This window comes from Cololabis saira, chromosome 3 (assembly GCF_033807715.1).
Source record: "Cololabis saira isolate AMF1-May2022 chromosome 3, fColSai1.1, whole genome shotgun sequence".
NCBI lineage: Eukaryota > Metazoa > Chordata > Actinopteri > Beloniformes > Belonidae > Cololabis > Cololabis saira.
The window spans coordinates 55,672,774-55,688,982 of record NC_084589.1 but is presented as its reverse complement, the minus strand read 5'-3'; the positions used below and the strand labels follow the sequence as shown (position 1 = coordinate 55,688,982).

At 42.0% G+C, this 16,209-nt stretch overlaps 1 protein-coding gene across 1 annotated transcript in view; it reads left to right on the top strand.

The window, feature by feature from the left end:
• The first annotated feature begins 14,469 nt into the window (after positions 1-14,469).
• The window catches only part of LOC133440574 (uncharacterized), a 37,811-nt gene continuing 36,071 nt past the window's right edge, over positions 14,470-16,209 (top strand). Inside the window, exon 1 of the mRNA XM_061717886.1 lies at positions 14,470-14,519. The gene's annotated coding sequence lies outside the window, so the exon portion shown is untranslated. The remainder of the gene's footprint in view (positions 14,520-16,209) is intronic.

Sequence of the window (16,209 nt, the reverse complement as noted above, 5' to 3'; positions counted from 1 at the left end):
CAAAAAAACAGCGTTCCAAAAAAGATGGATATTTACAAACAGACAATTTCTCAGTTGAATGAGTGCGTGTGCTTGCATGTGAGCATGCACATGTGTGTTTGTGTGTGTGTGTGTGTGTGCGTGTGAATGTGCACGTGCCGAAGTGAGTCCACATTAAGTGGAATCACTTCTAGACGCTTGATCAATAAGGCTGGTCTTCAATCTCTGTTTATAACTACTAATAGACAGTGTTTGCATTCAGGGGTTCATCACAACAATTATACCAGCCACATAATGGAAACTTTTTGAAAGAGGTTGAGTTAATGGCAGCAGTTGTCCCTGTTCTACAAACCCATCTGGGCAAAATTAAAGATGAAAGACGCACAATCATTACCTTGGGTGCAGAATACAAAATGAGCTCATCCAGATTGTGAGTGGGAAAATACTGGAGACAATTGTGGCTCAAATAAGACAATCAAAATACTTCTCCATTATCTTGGACTGTACACCAGACATTAGCCACCAGGAGCAGATGTCTATTATTCTGAGAATTGTCAGCATTCCTGGAAAAAAAGGAAAAAGAGGAAAAGACAGACATGAAGCCACAGATCAAGGAGCACTTCCTCGGCTTTGTGAATGTAGTGGAAACCACAGGCTTGAATCTCTCTAATGTCATCCTAAACAGACTGGAGGAGCTGAAGATTCCTTTTGCAGATTGCAGAGGCCAGTCCTGTGACAATGGAGCTAACATGAAGGGCAGGCACCAAGGAGTACAAGCCAGACTGCTCCCAATCAACCCCACAGCTGTATTTGTGCCTTGTGGAGCACAGGGGCGAAAATCCCGTTTCATAGTTGTTTGGGACAATAAACAGTAAAGTTTTAGAGAATAAATCCAGGGGGGGACAAGGAATAAAAGTTTTAGCCTTCCTTTAATACAGCATTTTGACATTTCCATCTCTATCTCAAACAGGCAGAAGAGCTTTCTTAGAGCAACAAAACAATGGTATTAGGTGGAAGGTGCAATAATACAATAATAATAATAATAATAATACACACATCTGACATTATACACTGATACAAAAACCCACAATCTGTACAAGAATATCTGTCTTATTTCTAGTTCAAATGTCTCATTTTTAGTTAAAAAAAATCTCATTCCACTTAAAACAAGACTCATCACTGGAAAAAACAACAATTTTCACCTGTTTCAAGTAGATTTTCACTTAAAATAAGTAGAAAAATCTGCCAGTGGAACAAGATTTTTTTGCTTGTAATGAGAAGATAAATCTTGTTCCACTGGCAGATTTTTCTACTTATTTCAAGTGAAAATTTACTTGAAACAGGTGAAAATTGTCAAATAACAACTTATTTTTCCAGTGATGAGTCTTGTTTTAAGTGTAATGAGATTTTACTGTTTATTATTATTTTCGGTTTGGGCCACAAATGTTCATTTTGGTGCATCACTACTAAATACTACTGCATTGTTCCAAAATTATTAATTCTGTCTCAAATGATTCTAGGGGGGGACAGCTTTACTAATGGGGGGGACTTGTCCCCCCTGTCCCCCCCGGGATTTTCGCCCCTGGTGGAGCACATACACTAAACCTTGTAATTCCAGATCCTGCCACATCTTCAGAAGATGCAAATGGTTTCTTTGGGTACCTGCAAAAGATCTTCACCTTCTTTGCAGCTGGCACACAAAGATGGAGTGTTTTGAAGAAACATGTGAAGATAACTGTGAAGTCTTGTAGTGACTCCAGGTGGGAGAGTAGGATCAAAAGTGTGGAGGCCGTCAGGTATCAGGCTTCTGAGGTCCGGGAGGCCTTACTGGAAGCCAGAGAGACCACCAGTGATTCTGCAGCCAAGATCGAGGCACAAGCCCTTGCAGATTGATTGATTGATGGAATTTATTTATTTAAAACAGGGATAATGCACAAAAAAAAAAGACATTAATCTTGTAAAACAAGAAGAGATGCTTTGAGCCAGGTTATAGCAACAATTGCTAATTTCCGCCTGTAGTCCCTGGGCAGGTAAAGTGCTAAGCAGATACAATATTAAGATTAATTGAAATAAGACATAATAACCATAATATTTAAAAATTTGACAGAATGCACTAATAAATAAAAGCACGGAAACAAGAGCGCCAGATCATAAAGTGCACAATAGAGACCAACAGCACATACACTCTCTCTCACTCTCATCACACATTCAAACACATACACATACAATACACAGATAACAATCATCCTCAACCTCAACCACTCTCATAACCAGACACATACACACACTCACATAATACTCAACAATGTGTGCAAACTTGCTTACTTAGTAACCAGCGCTTTGACAAGCATGAGAATGTGTGAGGATTTGTACATAGAATAAGTTCTGTGGGAAGGACATTCCACTGCCCCATGGCCACACAGGAAAAAGAAGAGCTGCCAAACTGAGTTCTACGCTGAGGAATACTACACTCACCCCTCGTAACAGATCTAGTTAGACGTACTGTGTTTTCAGAGCAGAGTGTCACAAACTTTTTCAGAGGGGGGGCATAAGCATTATGAATAATTTTGTGAAGTAGACAAACATTTGAGTGTATAATCAAGTTTTCAAAGCTCAAAATATCATATTTGGCAAGTACATGGCAATGATGGTAATGTCGTGGTTTTTTGGCATGGATCTTAAGACTACTTTTGTACAATAACTCTAGTGGGTCCTCTCAGAGGAAGTTGGGTCCTACCGTTTCTTGATTTGCTGTGTCGTATGGTATGACATACTGTTCATGACACACACTGTGAACAAGCATCTCCAGAAAGCCTCGATGCAGCTCGATGTGGCAATGAGTTCAACTTCAAAAGCAAAGGCTTCCCTCTCTGCATACCGGCAAAACGGACTCACTGGTGCCCAGACGACAGCCAAAGATCTTTGTGAAGAAATGAATGTCGCCGCTGTGCTGAAAGCGAAGCGACTAAAAAGCACCGAGAGGCATTTCAGCTATGAGGCTCCTGATGAACCATTCACTGATGCACTGAAGAAACTGGAAGTCAACTTCTTCAACAAGGTGGTCGACTCTGCTGTGACATCCATGGGTGAGAGGTTTGAAACACTCAACCAGGTGAGAGACAGATACGGGGTGTTGCTGAACTTCACAGCTGCCTCTGAGATGTCCAGTGAATCTTTAAAGGCCCACTGCATGGAACTTGAAAAGTCCCTAAGCTTTCAAGATGACTGTGACATCAGTGGACGGGACCTCGCACAAGAGATTCAGGATCTACCAGATCTGCCATCAAAAGACATGTCAATGTCAATGTCAATTTTATTTATAAAGCACATTTAAAAACGGCAGAGGTCGACCAAAGTGCTGTACAGCATACAAGAAAATAAAACAATACCAAAAGAAAAACACAGTGCACAGTGTAGAAACAATAAAATCACTAACATACTAAAATGATCAATAAAATAGTAATAAAAAATAGATAATAGAAAATAGACGACAAAGAACAGACACATAAAGTGCACAATCACTTCTCACAGATGTAGGGAACTAATTTGTCACACACTAAAAGCCATAGAAAATAAATACGTTTTCAAAGAAGACTTAAAAACCTCTCGGGTCTGGGCAGATCTAATATTCAGCTGCAAACTATTCCACAGCTTAGATTAGCTACCGCAAAAGCTCGGTCACCTCTAGTTTTGAGCCTGGATTTTGGGACGTCTAAAAGCAACTGATTTGACGACCTCAGAGCTCTGGCTGGTGTGTGAGAGTAGAGAAGTTCATTAAGGTATTGGGGAGCCAAGCCATTCAGTGATTTAAAAACAAGCAGCAGAATCTTAAAATCAATCCTGTAGTGAACAGGAAGCCGGTGCAGGGAGGCCAGAACCAGTAATGTGGTCACGCTTTCTAGTTCCAGTCAACAGTCGTGCAGCAGCATTCTGCACCAGCTGCAGGCGTCGCACAGAACACTGGTCTAAGCCCACGTACAAGGAGTTGCAGTAATCTAGCCGTGACGTAATAAAGGCGTGAATGACCCTCTCATGACTCATGCCTGCCTTTCAGCTACTTTCATTTCTCAGTGAGAAAAACCTGGGTGATATTTATCCTAACCTTTGGATAGCCCTAAGGATTGCAGTCACCCTACCAGTAACCGTAGCATCAGCAGAGACGAGCTTCTCAAGATTAAAGCTAATCAAAACCTACCTGAGATCCACCATGTCACAGGAACGTTGGAGTGGTCTGGCCATCATGAGCATCAATCAGGAAGGGGGAAACGGTCTGTCCTATGATGATACATTGATGATTTTGCCTCCAGAAAGTGCAGAAGAGCAACATTTTGAGGTGGGTTTTTGACTCAAACATCCAAATGTTTTTCACACTTTAATTAATAACAGATTAAGACAATTAGGATTGTATATATAAATGTGTGTGCATTTGCTTAACTGTGACATTTTTCACAATTTATTCCAGGCATTCCAGATAGACTGGTGTCCGAACTATCCACACTGAAGAGAAGTCTTTCCACTGGGAGACACACAGATTGAACAGGTCGTGTCATACAAATATCTAGGAGTCCAGGTGGACAATCAGCTCAAATGGAATGTCCACGTGGATTACCTGTGTGCAAAGTTGGCACAGCGCTTACACTTTCTTCGTAGGCTCAGGCTATTCGGTGTAAGCAAAGGAGTCATGTCCACATTCTATGATGCTGTCCTTGGCAGCATCCTTAGATACGGCATGGCAGCCTGGTATGGGACGTTGTCAGTCCAGCTCAAATCTAGAATAGCTAAAATGCAAAAAACAGCCATGAAGGTAATCGGTAGGAAAGACTCTCCGTCACTACAGGCAACTTTCGAGAAAACGGTTGTCAGCCTGGCAAATAGAATACTGTCCGACCCTTCACATATTTTATATCCCGAGTATGAGCTGCTACCCTCGGCTAGGCGCTACAGAGCGAGCCGCTGCAGGTATCATCGTTATAAAATGTCCTTCCTACCTACTTCAATTGCCCTTTTGAACAAAAAATAGGGCCTTTTGTATGCTGTGTTGGGGGTTGTGCCTGTGTTCCCTCAGCTCCATGTTCCCCCACTGCCCAACACCTACCTAATCCCCCTCCCTCCTCACTCTTACCCCCTCCCAACCCCTCACCCTTCCTACCGAGTGGGGGGGCATGGAAACTACGAATACTACAAAAACTACGAATACTACAAAAACTACGAATACTACAAATACTACAAATACTACAAAAACTACGAATACTACAAAAACTACGAATACTACAAATACTACAAATACTACAAAAACTACGAATACTACAAATACTACAAATACTACAAATACTACAAATACTACAAAAACTACAAAAACTACAAATACTACAAAAACTACGAATACTACAAAAACTACAAATACTACAAAAACTACGAATACTACAAAAACTACGAATACTACAAATACTACAAATACTACAAATACTACAAAAACTACAAAAACTACAAATACTACAAAAACAGCACAAATCATGTACAGTATTTTTGCAGACGCTAGTGGTTGGTAGAGGAACCAAAGGTCTGGATCCATGACCCGGGCTCTGAACTGGGTTCTGAACCAGCAACCCTTTTGTATGCTGTGTTGGGGGTTGTGCCTGTGTTCCCTCAGCTCCATGTTCCCCCACTGCCCAACCCCTACCTAATCCCCCTCCCCCTCACTCTTACCCCCTCCCAACCCCTCACCCTTCCTACCGAGTGGGGGGGCATGGAGCGGGGGGTGCACAGCCCCTAGTACTGTACTTTTTGTATCTGTGTGTTTTGCACTACTGTACTGTTGTACGATGATTTACTACTTGGATTTTGATTGTTGATCTTTTGATAGTACTCTTGTATGATGATTTATAACTGGGGTTTTTATTGTTGATCTTTTGATAGTACTTGAATTTTTACAATGATGAACTGTGAACTGCCGAAATGCTGTTGTTGATTGTTTGTCTCATGTTTTAAAAAGACGCTGTATGCACTTTGGCACCTTTGCCCAAAACAAATTTCCCCTCGGGGACAATAAAGTATATCTCATATCTCATCTCATCTCACTGTACACATTGTGACTAGAGTTTAATGCAGTCACGAGTCATCTGACCTGAAAAAGAAAAACCTTTCCACTGTAAACCTTTTCATTCATTCAGTCATCTGACCTAAAGAGGCAAAAACATACCCACACTGAGGAAAAAACATTTCCAGTGTAAACATTTATTTTCTACACATGAATCGTGTGGACCTGATGCAGAAAAGTCCATGCATGCTATAGATTCAATTCAATTCAATTTTATTTATATAGCGTCTAATACAACAGAGTTGTCTCTAGACGCTTTACAGAGACCCATACCCAGAACATGACCCCCGAGCAGTTATTACATAAACAATGGCAGGTAAAAACTCCCCTAGTGGGAGAAAAACCTTAAGCCAAACAGAGAACCAAAGTTTAGCTATTCACACAGCTGTGAGGTTTATATATATATATATATAGAGAGATAGATAGATAGATATACTCTACTGTCCTGAGACATTCATAGCCTTTAGGCTTGTGTTTACAATTTTTGTAGCTGAAAAAGCAAATTTCTGGCGCCCTCCGTTGTCGGGCCTGCGCGGGTGTCGCCTTGTTGGGGGGTTCCCTCTCTCCGGGCCCGTCTCCGGTCCCCCCCCGCTGCCTCTACGGCGGGGCGCCCCTCTGGTCTTGGAGGGCCACTTTCGTGGGGGACGGGTGCGCCTGCCCGCGTCGGCGGCCGGGGCGGCTCTGTCTCTCCGGGCAGGCTGGCCCCCTGCCGGGTGGGGGTCGTTGGCCTGAAGGGTGAGGGCCTCCTGGCCGCGTGTCCGGCCCGGATCGGGTGGCCGGGGATTGCCTGGGTCGCGGTCCGCCGCAGCGGGGTCCCTGGCTGCTTCTTTCCGCGCCGTGGGGGCCCCGCCCGCGGGCCCCCTCGGCCGCCGCCGGGTGGGGGGGGGGGGCCCTCGCAGGCGGTGGGTTGCCTCCCTCCTACTTCTCCCCTCTGTGGGGTTGCCGGTGGCCTGGGTTCCGGGCTCTTCCTTGTCGGCCTCTGGTCTCACGGGTGGCGGGGTTGCTCCCCCCCCTCCCCCACTATAGATACACTTCAGGTGGAGCTTTGTTTGGTTTATTACACACACACACACACACGCACACACACACACACACACACACACACACACACACACACACACACACACACACACACACACACACACACACACACATATAGTCATTTAGTCACATGCATACACACACACACACACACACACACACACACACACACACACACACACACACACACACACATGCATGATCATATACATACACACACACACACATAGACATACACACTGGCTTGTTCACCTGCATGCTGGCTCTCTAGTTTTTGGGTTTAGGTAGCGGTAGCGATAGCTTAGCTCAGACTGCGATCAGATCTCAAGATTTAGGTCGATTGCTGTTCGTGTTTTGGATGGCTCCGTGCCGGTTTCGTGCTTTGTTTGTGGTTTTTTTTGTTGCAGATTTCCAGTGCTTGACGTGTGTCTCCGTGTGTTCCTGCTTCCTGGATTGGCAGTGGATGTCGTGGAGAGTCTGGATGAATCCGTGTATCATTCGTTCTTTCCATTTTCAATTGCCAATCAAAAACCAACATGAAAAAGTGACTGGTTATGTTGTTATTAGTTTTTTATTATAACACAAAAAACGGAAAAACGTCTGGTTTTTCATATTTCAATTTTAGGCACAGATCAAAAATACGAAATAGAAAAACGGGCCACAGGACTGAATTTGATTTTAATATTGAATTGGTCGGGTTTGCGTGACCCGGCGGTGCTCGGCATGATCTGAGGAGAAAAAGACAATCAGACACAGAGCTGGAGAGCGCTTTGATTCATCTATTTATGAGTTAAGTTTTTATTCAGATGTCCACAGTATATTGCAAATATTATATATTATATAGCAAACACTGACAGTAAATGTGTGACAGACGGGACCATCATATGGCCGACAGAAGAGAAGTGTTCAGAACAGCGCACAGAGCGCACACTAAAGGCTGATTTATGGTTCTGCGTTACACTAACGCAGAACCGACGGCGTAGGCTACGCGGCGACGCACACCACACCGCGACCATATACGCCGTCGGCTACGCCGTCGATTTAACGCAGAACCATAATTCAGGCGAAGCTGCAGTCTCTGCGCTGATCCTGACACAGCGGGTCGGAGCGGATTTGGTCATGATGTTTAACCTGTGTTTTGTGATTAATAAGCATGGGTTTTAATTAAATGTAATTTACGAAAGATGATTTCACGTTCAATAAGATAAATAATCAATAAAATACAAAGTTTTGGCACAAAGGCTTGGCCTGCTTGTGGGCGAGTGGAGGGGGGCACATTAAGAGAAGGTGGCAAGATATAAGGCGAAGAACTAAAGAAAAAGTGGCCTTTAATAAAACTTGTGCAACCAATTTTAAAATAGCATGCAGCAGAATAAAGACTCTCTTTCTGCGTATTCTTTGATTTTGGATGTCGCCTCCTTGCCACAATAACAGCAGCAGCAGATTAGCACCTTCCTTTCGAACGTATTAAATACAGACGCAATCACAATACGCGCAATTACTTTCAGGCTTGGTAAATCTCATTGCGTGTGGTAAATTACCCTATTTGCATTTTCTCCTCCCAGTATTTAGCGCTCTCTGGCGGTTACACCCCATATTGATTATTCATCAGGGCAAAAGTACTAAATGAATAGCGTGCGCTATTCTGCGGATTTCAGAGACGCAGTCGTCTTTGCACGCCGTTAGTAGATCAGCTGGCACTCAGGTTTGCGGGTGCTGCCAAGTTTGCACACGTTTTTACACACGCAAACCTTTAGTAAATCAGGCCCTATGTGTAGTTCTGTGGTTATTGTTTGCCCATTGTTTTTATCTTCATGGGTTTTCTTTTTTTTACTATTTATGCTTTTTATTGTCACTGCAAGGTTTACATTAAAGCTCTTTTCTTTTCTATTCTAAGGCCCCGTTTACACGGAGCAAAAACGGAGGCATTTTCATGCGTTTTGGCCGTTCGTTTACACGAAAACGGAGGTCAAAGCCCCAAAAAAACGATCATTTCTGAAAACGCCGGCCAAAGTGGAGATTTTCAAAAACTCCGTTTTCACGTTTGCGTCTGAACAGAGGAAAACGGAGGAAAACGGAGGAAAAGGGAGATTTACGTCACATTATGCGACAGAAACGTCACCAGCAGCGTCATGAGTGCGACCTGTGTTTACAATTTGTTTGGCCACCGCGACGATGGAAGCTGTTAAAGAAGTGCTGGTTTTTACGCTTTTGCACTTTTTGCCTGTTTGCATTTGCATTCACAACTGCTGTATGATGTCAACGAGCAGAGGAGAAGGACTGCTCGGAGGTCTGCAACTATTTCAACGATATTACATCAACTTCATCTCCAACCAAGGCAAAGGGTTGCCTGCCGACGGCGTCGGCGTCGTTTGTGGATCCGACCAGGGCGAACCGCTCGCTGGTGGGAAAACTCTGAAAACAAAGTTGTTGTCCCGGAGGAATGGCGTGAGAACTTCAGGATGTCACGGTCATCGCTACTGTCCCTGTCGGAGTTACTGCGCCCCCACATAGAAGGGCAGACAACTGTCATGCAGCGCCCGGTCAGGGTAATGAAAAAAGTATCTGCACCCTCTACTATTTAGCTGACGAGGGGAGACAAGCAAGACGGCAAACGCATTTGGTCTATCTAGATCTGTCGTTTCAATAATTGTCAGACAGGTGTGTAAAACTGTGCACTTGGGTCCTAAATACATGAAACTGCCCACAACAGAATCTGCTGTCCAGCAGCTTGTGCAGGATTTGAACACGGTCTCCCTCAGTGCCAGGGTGCTGTGGATGGGACTCATGTGGAGATCAAGCAACCATCAGATAATTCCACTGACTACCTGAACAGAAAAGGGAGGTTTACTTTGAATATCCAAGCCACCTCGGATTACAAATATTCTTTTATGGACGTGGTAGTGAAATGGCCAGGGAATGTGCACGACGCCCGTGTTTTTGCCAACTCCTCACTCAACACCTGCCTGAAAAATGGAGAAATCCCCCCCTGTCCAAGAGACCTTGTTGATGACGAAGAGGCCATACCAGTTTATCTACCCGGCGATCCTGCATACCCACTGCTCCCATATCTCATGAAAGAATATGCAAATGGGGGACACACTGCCCAGGAACAGTACTTTGGACTACATTTGTGCCGAGCACGAATGGTGACTGAGTGTGCATTTGGGAGACTAAAAGCTTTGGAGTCCTGAGAAGGGCGATGGACATTAATCTGAATGACCTTCAGTGGCGTCAATTCAGTCTTACTAAGGTACGGCAAGGTTACGAGTCACAGAACTGAACTAGAGTATCAATCAACACGTCCAGCAGAAGTCTGCTATGTAGCTGATCTGTGTGGTCAAGAAAACTGGAACTTTTTCAAATGCAGTTTCGCTCACTGCAAAAACTCAAAATCTTACCAGGAATATTTGTCTTATTTCTAGTTAAAATGTCTCATTTTTAGTCATTTTTAGTCTCATTACACTTAAAACAAGAATCATCGCCAGAAAAATAACTTATTTGACCATTTTCACCTGTTTCAAGTAAATTTTCACTTGAAATAAGTAGAAAAATCTGCCAGTGGAACAAGATTTATCTTCTCATTACAAGCAAAAACAAAGTTCTACTTATTTTAAGTGAAAACCTACTTGAAACATGTGAAGCTTGTTTTTTAAGTTTTTGAGTCTCTTCTTAAATGTAATGAGATTTTTTTGACCAAAAAAGTAGACATTTTAACTAGAAATAAGACAAATATTCTTGTTAAGATTTTGAGTTTTTGCAGTGTAAAATAACTAGTGAAATCGATCCTATTGTTCTGATTTGCATTTGTAGTTATTTTATATGTATTAAATAATAGAATAATCAATACAAATAGACAGAATAACTCCATAAATGTATTTAAAAAACAAACATTTACATTTAACCCTTGAAGCCGAGGTGTGGCGCCGTACCTTCATACCCAATTGACGCCCCTGATGACCTTCCCTTTGTTATTTATGCTTGCTTCGTGCTGCATAATTATTGTGAAGCTTCAGAGGACAGGATAGACGACAACAGTGTTACTGTTAATTCAGTACGACAGGGACAACCAACCGGATTCAGAAGTCGCTGTCAGAGACAGCTGGACAGCAGAAGGGAAGAGGCTCAGGAGAATCCTCACAATTCCTGGATCCATAAAAGACACTTTTCTCCACTGTGTTTGAGAGAGAGAGCCAGTGTTGTTGCTTAAAGCTATTTCTAATAAAACATTAATGTTAGTGCAATTGTGTTAACAAAAATGTTCAAATGTCTGTGTGCACCACCAGCAATGAAAGCATTTTAAGTTTACATTTTTTGGCTTTTTTTTTACATTTAAAGTTGTTTACAATAAGTCACTTGAATAGAGACAGCCAAGTCTAAATGTTTGGTTTGGTTTAGTTCAGGGGTCGTCAACCCGCTGGAGCCGCATGCGTCTCTTTAACGCCGTCCTAGTGGCTCCTGGAGCTTTTTCAAAAATGTTTGAAAATGGAAATCGATGGGGTAGGGAAATATATTTTTGGTTTTAACATGGTTTCTGTAGGACAAACATGACACAAAACATTCTGAATGTTTTCCAATGCTGTAAAAATGTGTCAAATAAATATTAGATTTCAACATTTCTGTTAACGAAGATTTGTACGGAAGAGTATTAGGGCCATGCAGGAGAAAAAATATTTCAGAGGGGAAGAGAAAAAAGTCAAAATGTCGAGATTAATGTTGAAATACAATTTCAAGAATAAAGTCGAAACTTTGCCTTTTTCCTCAACATTTTGACTTTTTTCACGACATTTTGTTTTTTTTCTCGAAGTGAATAATTAAAAAAAAATCTTCCTCCGCTAAAATATTATTTTTATTTTTCTCCTGTCTGGCCCTGACACTCTTCCATAGATTTGCGTAACAAAAAGAGTCATGTGGAAAGACATTAACATGCTACATTTGCAGCTACATTAGCAGCTACATTAACAGCTACATTTGCAGCCGAGCACCCAGTTCTAACTAATATAGAAACATGCAGCATGTGTTCCTTCATTCTAAGATGATACAAGACTTTTCATTTTTTGTGGCTCCAGACATATTTGTTTTTGTGTTTTTGGTCCATTAAGGCTCTTTCAACATTTTGGGTTGCCGACCCCTGGTTTAGTTGAATGCCATTGTTCATTGTTGTACTCTTATGTCGATTAATCACACAGACACACACCTGAATTAGTTTTCAGACTTTTTATTTCTGAACAGATCTGACACTGTAAAGAGTCACAAAAACAATTGTCAGACAAACATAGTGCAAATAAGCTGCCTCTATAATACCCATTTTGATGATTAAATATAAGCATCATCCATTTAAACTTTTCAAGAGGCTTCAAGAATAACGCAGTTGTGCAGCTGTTCAACAAAAATGCTGCAAAAATACTGTTCAAGTAAACAAAGACTTCGAGAGGCTTGAACTGACCTCAGTGTTACAAACTCTTGGAGCTGCCAAAGTAAACATTTCACACATAAAACCCCGAATACTAGTGCACCCATTTCTACTGTCAACATTTGAAGTATTGCAGCTTGCCATTTCACATCTCAAATGAACAGTGCAGGAACGGCCATGACTCCCAAACGGAGGTCATCATTGGGTGAGGTAAGATTCACTAATCTCCCTCAAGAAGAGACCGGGTATATGAAAACTGCTGCATTCCTTCACCAGGTGTGTTAAATCTGTTGGGTTGATGGTGCTAAGTGGTACAGCATTCCGTGTTCTATTGTCGGCCGATGAGTCGGTGGGAATGTGTGAAGTGCTAAATTTGAATTTGGGGGGTATGAGCGTAGTGTTGTGTGTGCATACATCTGTCCATAAGCTAGACCCTCCAGAAAAACGGGCTAAAATCATTGATTATGCGATTAAATGTGCAGGTTTTTTATGTGCTTTTATGCGGTGAAATTGCGGAATATGCGGGAAGTCGTGGAATATGCGGAAAGTTGCGATATATGCGAAATATGCAGGAAGTTGCGGATTCGGCGCTGAGCTCTTCCCTCTTCGCTCGCCGCTACTGAGGGAATCCTTTTTAGTTTCTTTTCCTCCGCTCAGTAATATGCTTAAATTCAGCGGGCTGTCTCGTCTGATCTGAGGTCGTAGACGGACAAAAAAAAGGAGAGCGCGGGTGGAGAGGAGAGGGGCGGTGGCCGCCTCTCTCCCTCCAGCCCGCGGCTCAGTGCTCGGTGATTGCCGGGCGCGCCGGCGCAGCGAGAGGACGAGCCGGAGCTCCGTCACCCCACACGTCCGCCGTGGATGGGAGCGTGGATGTGTGGGGTGGATGGGAGCGTGGATGTGTGGGGTGGATGGGAGCGTGGATGTGTGGGGTGGATGGGAGCGTGGATGTGTGGGGTGGATGGGAGCGTGCGTCCGCCTCCGCCGGCAGCCGCGCCCACCGCGCAAGTGGGGGGCTCGGCGGAGACGGCACTCCTTTTTCCTCTCACCCCCGCGGGTGAGAGCTGCTGTTTGGGGGGTGGCGGTTTCTGCGAGGGGTGCGGAGGTCCCGGGCGGGTCCCGCACGTCGCGACCGGGCGTCCCGACATGTCACTCACAACACTTCCCCCTTTTTCCAAACTTTATGCGAAAATGTTCGGCTTGTGAAATCAAGCGAGCCCCGCATTATTTGCATATTCAGCGCGGACATATGCGATTATCGCGGGAAATATGCGCCCTTTTAGGAATAAATGTATCCCCGCGTAATCTGCGCCATTTGGTCCTCTTCAACAGCATTCTGCGACTGGACCTCAGCTGGCAGTCTTCTCTTCAGCCGTTCATGTCGGTGTCCCTTCAGTTTTGCCTTTACAAAGTAGACCAAAAACAAAATATATTAAAACATGCTAATTTGCAGAAGTAAACCCATCCTATACAATCTAATTTGATAACCTAATACAATAATTGATGGTCTACATTTCCCTCAGCATAATCAAACTATGAACAAGTCCTTAAGACTAAACATCTCAACAAATTATTGGAATATACAGGACTGTCTCAGAAAATTAAAATATTGTGATGTTCTGTAATGCAATTACAAAAACAAAAATGTCATCCATTCTGGATTCATTACAAATCAACTGAAATATTACAAGCCTTTTATTATTTTAATATTGCTGATCATGGCTTACAGTTTAAGAAAACTCAAATATCCTATCTCAAAAAATTTGAATAATCTGGGAATCTTAATCTTGAACTGCACTCGACTACATCAACTCTTCATGCTCTTTACTCTGTTGTGCAATGGCCTCTGGCTTGAATATCTTATATCATTTTGTAATTCCTGCCCACTCGACTCCACCCCTGTGAAAATAAAAGCCCCTCTGCGAGCAGCACGCCAGCCAGACTGGAGCTCCGCTGCACACCCAACCAGGACCCACGGCTGAAAGAAATACTGTGAGTATACCTTAGAATATTACAAGCTGTGTATTTTAATTGTTAATTTATCTCAAATGGTATATTAGCCGTCTAGACCTTCGTAAAGAAATTATTCTCTTTTGAATCCACATTTATCAAAGATCCGCAGTGTCTCTATAATCAGGTGCAGCGTATGTATGAGTTTTGTGGTGCTTACTGAAAACATGTTTTTACAAACTGACAGTAAAAAACAGTACCTTGCGCGACAAAAACGCATAATTTAGCCTCTATAACAAAGAATGATATATAAATAATAATAATGTCATAATCCGTGTATATATCACGACCACGGATCCCATTGACTTTGCATGGTAGAATATCCGTGGTGGTCACACGTAATTATACCACTTTCCGTGTTGGTACCACGGAAAATAGTGGTGAGACGTCGTGGGCATTTCACGGATTTTTCTGAGATCAGGTTGGAAAAATATTCTATCAATATTTATTTGTGTATCAATATTTAGCGTGTTTGTGGCTGAATGATGGAAAATAATCTAATTACGTTTTTTTTCCCAATATTGCGATTTAATATGCAAATATTTTTCCTTCAATAAAATTTAATGGATGATTTTATTACTCAAACAATATTATATACATTTAGTGTAAAATGTTCTTACAAAGACCAGGCATCTTTGTTTTAAGTCTTGCATATTGTAATTTATCCAGTAAATACAATATACAGAGTAATGATAACAATAGAACTAATGCTTTGTTTTTTTAGAAAGTTTTAACCAGATTACTTCAACACCACTAACCAACATTTCTACTACCTCAGACATACAGTTTAAACTGACAAAACAACAAAAACATGTTTTCCTTAAACCAGTTTTATGTGAGACACTGCACTCTAAAATCTGTCAAAATATGATGTGTGACTTTGGTAAGTGTAACCCAGGTACCATGTAGCTATGTAAAGTTTATCTTGAGTGTGTGCAGTACGATGGGACGGGTTTGTTGTTGAACTGTGACATGTAATATTACCCTTTCATTTAACTCTAACATTTAACTAGTTTTACCACAATTTTGACTTCCAACCTTCCTTAATACACTTAATAAGGACACCACACAACTGTACTTTAAATGTAATAATCCTTTTACAGGTATTTATTTTTAAAATTAGGAAATAAAATTAAGTAATTCTTTCTTTGTGAAATCAAATATAAACAAGACTCAAAATGGTATTAATAAAATTGTACAAATGGAAAATGAGATTTATTTTCCTTTTTCTTTCAAAATATTCTTCTATACCTTTATATTCAGTAAACAAAACCTTATTTTGTTCAAGACAAATACCTTTTTATTCTTTTAAGTTAAACCCAAAATACCTCTTAACTTTCTTTTAAGCAGAATAAGTACCCCTTTAAATAGCTTTTATACAAAATGAGTACCCTTTAATTACGGTCGTCCCGATCAGGATTTTTTAGCTCCCGATCCGATCACTTGAGTTTGAGTTTCTGCTGATCCCGATTTTGGGAGTGTGAATATTGCTGACTTATGGAAGAAACATTACACTGACCTATTTAATTGTGTTAAAAGTGATGATTTTAATCTGGGTGCTGTTTCTAATGCTAGTGTGGTTATTAGACCTGAAGAGATCAGAAAAGCTATTGAGAGACTAGCTCTAAATAAGTCCTGTGGACCTGATCAAATAACTGCCGAACACTTAAAA